Raw genomic sequence first — 5,471 nt, 5'->3', positions numbered from 1 at the left:
TATGAGGCTTTAAGAAAACCTAAATTAAACCCTGATTTGTTTTTAAAGATCAGCATTCTTAATCTTTCAGCCTTTGGCTCATTTTCCTGCCAGGCTTTTGCAGAGCAACATTAAGCAGATTCCGTGTCTTAGCACACTCTGCTTTTTCTCCGGCATGTGCTGGGGGTAGTGGAGGGCGATGTTTCATAAGACGCAACTCTATAGACATTACACAAGTGTCACCCCGCTGTTTGAGCTTGCTGTGTGACCTTGGCTGGGCCCCTTCACTTCTCTGGGCCCTTGTGTGCTCGTCTGGAGAATGAGGGTGCGGAGCCTCAGGATCTGTGTCAACTTTGAGGACAAGAGACTATTAGAACTCTCACATTCCAAAGCCTTTTTGTGGTGGCGTAGGCCAATAATTCCAGCACAGTGAAGGCTGAGGCAGGAGGACCATGAGTTGAAGGTTGGTCTGGGCCTTAAAGTGAGAAACGCTCCTTCTCCCCATCCCCATGAGAACTTCCATATTCCATACTGGACTCAGGGAAAGTGAGTTGCCTAAGAGCACATGGCTATTTAGCAGGCAGGACCAGGCCAGGTGTTCTGGGTTCTAAGATTACCTCATCTCTCCACCCACTGGCTACTTAACCAGAAATGCCATTTTCTCTGAGGAAGGAGTATGGAGTCTACACAGTAGTTCCTGTAGAATTCTCAAGATCTCTGCTGTCAGGAGTAGACCTCAGTAGACTTCAGGATGAGGTTTGTTTTAGGAGTCGTTAAAAGGTGCTCGCTTTGGCAGAACATATACTAAAATCGGAACAATGCAGACAAGACTAGCATGGCCCCTGTGCAAGGATGACATGCAATTTTGTAAAGCATTCCATATATTTTTTAAAGTTGTTAAAAGAACAAAAGAAGGATGGAGAGATGGCTTAGTAGTTAAGGTGCTTGCTGGCAAAGCCAAAGGACCCAGGTTCAATTTCCCAGTACCCACGTAAAGCCATATGCGCATGGTGGCGCATGTGTCTGGAGTTTGTTTGCAGTGGCAAGAAGCCATGAAGCACCCATTCTCTGTCTGTCTGTCTGCCCCTCTCTCAAATAAAAGAACAGGATGGGCCTGTTAAAGGTGCTTACTTCCAAAACCTGACATCCCAGGTTTGATTCCCAGTACCTACATAAGGCCAGATGCACAAAGTGGTGAATGCGCCTGGAGTTCATTTTCAGTAGCAGAAGGCCCTGATTCCCATATTCTATCTGCCTCTTTCTTTCTCTCAAAAATGTTTTGGGGCTGGAGCGATGTATTAGCAGTTAAGCGCTTGCCTGTGAAGCCTAAGGACCCTAGTTCAAGGCTCGATTCCCCAGGTCCCACGTTAGCCAGATGCACAAGGGGGCGCACGCGTCTGGAGTTCGTTTGCAGTGTCTGGAGGCCCTGGCACACCCATTCTCTCTTCCCCTCCCTCTCTCTCTCCAACTGCCACTTCCTCTCTTTTTCTGTCTTTCTCAAGTAAATAAGTAAAAATAACAAAAAAAAATTTTTTTAATGTTTTTAAAAGAACAAAAGATGTAGAAACAGGGCAGAGAAGATGGCTCAGCAGTAAAGGTGCTTGCTTGCAAGGCCTGCTGGCCCAGGTTCAGTTCCTTAGTACCCATGTGAAGCCAGATGCACAAAGTGGCGTGTGTGTCTAGATCTCAATTGCAGTGGCGAGGCCCTGGTGTGCCCATACTTACTCTCTCTGCTCGTAAATAAAAATCTTTCAAAAAAAAAAAGGCTATAAGAAATGCAATATGTGCTTAGTATGATTTTTTGTTGTTGCTGTTTTCTGAGGTAGGGTCTCACACTAGCTCAGGGTGACCTGGAATTCAACTCTCCACAATCCTCCTACCTCTGCCTCCCAAGTGCTGGGATTAAAGGCGTGCGCCACCACGCCCGGCCATAATTATTTATTTGAGAGAGAGGGAGAGTGGGTGCACTAGGGCCTTCAGCCACTGCAAACTCTAGGCACATGTACCACTTTACATAGGTCCTGGGGAATCGAACCCAGATTCTGTGGCTTTGTAGGCAAATGCCTTAACCACTAAGCCATCTCTCCAGCCCAAGAAAATGCTCTGATACACCGGCAGTCCTTATGATGTTTTCCCCTACCTTCTGAAGATTGCTGGCAGGGTTGTCAACTATCCCAGTTTGTCCAGGTCTAAAGGTTTTTTCCCTGGGACAGGATTTCTGGTGCTGAAACCTAGAAAGTTCTGGAATAGTCTCTGACAAGCTGAGCTGAGTCAGTCATTTACCTACATGCTGCGATAGTTTGGCTCTTTTATTTATTTATTTTTCTTCAGGGTAGGGTCTCACTCTAGCCCAGGCTGACCTAGAACTCACTGTGTAGCTCCAGAGTGGCCTTGAACTCATGGCGACCTCCTACCTCTGCCTTCTGAGGCCTGGGATTAAAGGCGTGTGCTAGCAAGCTGTCTGCAGGCTGACCTTGCAGTTCTGGCTGCCTCGCTGTCCCGGGGGGTTGTAGCCTCAGCTCTGAAGCCTGCTCCACCGGCCTGCCCCGAGCACCTGCGCACCGCCCAGCGCCGCACTCGGGTTTCCAGCGCATCATCTCGCTCCGCCCTCACCTTGGGACACTTACCGCCTTCTGAATCACCGAACGTTCACAGCGTTGCATATGTGCTTTTGTCTCCTCGCTCTGTGACTACCAGGATGACAGTGGCCTTTTTGATTTTTATATAAGGCTGTGTCTTTAGCACTTGGATGTATGGCACGTCTCAGGTGCTTAGTAATTATTTGTTGGTTGACTGCAGCTCCAAAGGGTGCAGTTTCCAAGAGACAGAGTCCGGTTGTGTCTGACACTTGAGTCTGTGTTTATATACCTGGTTTAAAAAATTCATTCATGTATATCCAACGTGCGCAGCACTGAGCTGCATTAAGAACACTGTTGTGCAAGTGGGAAATGGGCTTTGAGCATGCTCCCCTTGACCCCCCTTTCTTGCCACTCCCACTCTCATTGGCCCCCTTTTTCTGAGACAGTTTTTCATCTACTTTAAACTTCTTTTATTCATACATATATAATGTAAATGAATGTTTTATGAGGTGGGGTCTCACTTTATCCCAGGCTGACCCAGAATTATGTATATTATATTCATGTATATATGTATTATGTATAAATATCTTTTGAGGTAGGGTCTCGTTTTAGCCCAGGCTAACCTGGAATTCACTACGTAGTTTCAGGTGGCCTTGAATTCATGGTGATTCTCCTACCTCTGCCTCCCTTCCAAGTGCTGTGGTGAAAGGTGTGCACCACCACGCCTGGCTCACATAGTACATTTTGATCACAACCCCTCCCATTACCTCTTTTTTTTTTTTTTTTTTTCCCAAAAGCAACAGGTTTCTTTATTGCAAGCCTAGGCCTGAGCTCCGTCCCCACAGTCCGGCACAGTGGTAGTGAGGGAGAGAGCCCCCATTACCTCCGTTTTTTATCCCCCTGCCCTATCACCCATGAACTGAACTCCATTTTCTTTCAAACTAGTCTCTCTTCTACTTTGATTCTTTCTTCCTTCCTTCCCTCTTTTCCCCAATCCTTTTTCTTCCTTTCTCCCTCCCCTCCCTCTTTTCCTCCCTCCCTCTCAGCCTTCCTTCCCTCCCTCCCTCTTTCACTATCCACAAGGGAATGTTGATGGGCTCAATATGGTGCTGCTCTTGTGCTGGCAATGACAGTCACTGTGAGGTCATTAATTAATCCAATGGCCACTTCCTTTCTGGAAGACAACACTTCTCTCTGTCCTCTGGTTCCTATATTCTTTTTTTTTTTAAATATTTTTTAATTTATTTATTTGAAAGTGACAGAGAGAGAGAAAAAGAGAGAGACAGGGGCTGGAGAGATGGCTTAGCGGTTAAGCGCTTGCCTGTGAAGCCTAAGGACCCCGGTTCGAGGCTCGGTTCCCCAGGTCCCACATTAGCCAGATGCACAAGGGGGCACACGCGTCTGGAGTTCATTTGCAGAGGCTGGAAGCCCTGGCGCGCCCATTCTCTCTCTCTCCCTCTACCTGTCTTTCTCTCTGTGTCTGTCGCTCTCAAATAAATAAAATTAAAAAAAAAAAAAAGAGAGAGAGAGACAGAGAGAATAGGCGTGCCAGGGCATCCAGCCACTGCCAATGAACTCCAGACGCATATGCCCCCTTGTGCATCTGGCTAACGTGGATCCTGGGGAATCGAGCCTTGAACCAGGGTCCTTAGGCTTCACAGCCAAGTGCTTAACTGCTAAGCCATCTCTCCAGCCCTGGCTACTATATTCTTGTTACCTCTTTGGCAGTGTTCCCCGAGCCTTGGAGGGCATGGTATAGCTGTCTCGTTTAGCGCTGAGCATGCAACTGTCACTGATTCTCAGCACTTTGTCAAGTTTTGAGTCTTTCTTGTAGCCACTACCATCCTCAAGGGGGAAAAAAAAGCTGCTCTGACCCAGAGTGAGAGCAGTGGTCATCTGTAGACATAAATATCTACCTACCTCCCTTCTTTCCTTCCTCCCTCCCTCCCTCCCTTCCTTCCTTAGAGAGTGGGAGGGAGAGATAGGGAGAGAGAAAAAATGGTTGCACCAGGGCCTCTAGCCACTGCCAACAAACACCAGATGCATGTGCCACTTTATGTATCTGGCTTTATGTGGGTACTGTGGAATTGAACCTGGGTCCTTAGGCTTCACAGGCGAGTGCCTTAACCACCAAGCCATCTCTCTTATCCTAGACTAAATATTTAGAGAGCAACTTGGTCGACACAACATATGCATTTAGTCAGGCAACAACAGCAGTTTCCCTTCTAGCGCCCAAGACCATCTCAGCCATAGGCTTCTGACTAGATTTTCAGTACCAGACATGAATTCCCTCCCCTGGATCATCCTTAACTCCAGAGAGCAGTTGCTTATCCCACAGTAGTCATGTGGCTGTTGAACCAGTGGGCATATCTTGCCTGGCTGGTAGGTTGTGCAGCTCACGGGGTCCACTGCTCGTTAAGACTGTTGATTTTTCTCCCCTGGCAACCAGTGTACTTTGCAGCACTATGACGGCTTGTCAGCGAGGAGCTGGCTTCCAGCTCAGGTCCTCTAGTTTGATTTCTCAGTGTCCTGCAACCAAAGCATGTGAAGTCTTCAACAGTAGGGTGTTACCATCTAGTTCATATGGGCAACTGAGAGCCCTGGTAATAGCCTATGTTGTTTTGGACGCCTTTGCTATGCTTTCATGTCCAGATATGATTGTATATATAAAGTTTACAAATGAGAGATGATATGTTGTTTGTCTTTCTGAGATTGACTTAATTCACTTAACAGGGTTATCCCTGGGTTGATTTATTTTCTTGGAAATGACTTAACTTTGATCTTTATGGCTAGGAAAAAAAAAATCATTGTTGCTAGGTATGGTGGCACACGCCTTTAATCCCAGCACTTGTGAGGCAGACGTAGGAGGATCGCTGTGAGTTCGAGGCCATCCTGCGACTACATAGTGAATTC

The 5,471-nt window shown here is 47.1% G+C and overlaps 1 non-coding gene across 1 annotated transcript; it reads left to right on the top strand.

Moving 5' to 3' along the window:
• Nucleotides 1–759: 759 nt before the first annotated feature.
• On the top strand, nt 760–866 carry LOC123463769. Its single transcript, XR_006639154.1, has one exon. It is a non-coding gene; the product is annotated as a U6 spliceosomal RNA (small nuclear RNA).
• The last annotated feature ends 4,605 nt before the right edge of the window (nt 867–5,471 follow it).

The sequence above is a fragment of the Jaculus jaculus genome, chromosome 9 (genome assembly GCF_020740685.1).
Source record: "Jaculus jaculus isolate mJacJac1 chromosome 9, mJacJac1.mat.Y.cur, whole genome shotgun sequence".
Taxonomy (NCBI): Eukaryota; Metazoa; Chordata; class Mammalia; order Rodentia; family Dipodidae; genus Jaculus; species Jaculus jaculus.
The sequence above is the reverse complement of the archived record's forward strand: the minus strand, read 5'-3'. Positions and strand labels throughout refer to the sequence as shown.